Here is a 601-nt window from a genome sequence, read left to right as displayed (position 1 = left end):
CAGTTAGGTTTCCTAATGATCATAATACTTGGTGATGACTTCGAAGAACTAATCAAGCAAAATATTACAAGAAAAAAATTGCCATCGGATGCTGCGCTTCGCTCGAGAGGGTGTGACAAACAAGATAAGAATATAAATAAGATATAAGTTAACTTAGTAAATGAAAGGAAATGAAAGGCATAAATAAGAGATTAATGAAAGCAAAACTTAAGTATTATAAAAATATAAAGAAAACGAGGAAGAACATGATCTTAATTTGAAAATCAAGATGCATAAATACATGATAAGTGTCTTTTTATAGGTTAAAATTTGAAATTGTTGATTTGATGACTAATTATTAAGTTGGTGGTCACTTCTTGACTTTGTAACAATCCTTATCTTTTTATTTGCAAAAAATATTATTGCTAACACGATCAAAAAATTGATGTCTTCTTTCAAAAGTAGGAGTGTCGAAGTAATAAATAACCCGACAAGACCGGGGTCGAACCATAGGGAGGTTAATTGTACAAATTATAAATAACAATAATACAACAACAACAACAACAACAACAATACTACTACTACTAGTAGTAATAGTAATAATAATAATAATAATAATAAT

The sequence above is a fragment of the Populus euphratica genome, unplaced genomic scaffold, assembly GCF_000495115.2.
Source record: "Populus euphratica unplaced genomic scaffold, PopEup_1.0 scaffold718.1, whole genome shotgun sequence".
Taxonomy (NCBI): domain Eukaryota; kingdom Viridiplantae; phylum Streptophyta; class Magnoliopsida; order Malpighiales; family Salicaceae; genus Populus; species Populus euphratica.
This window is presented reverse-complemented; position numbering follows the sequence as displayed.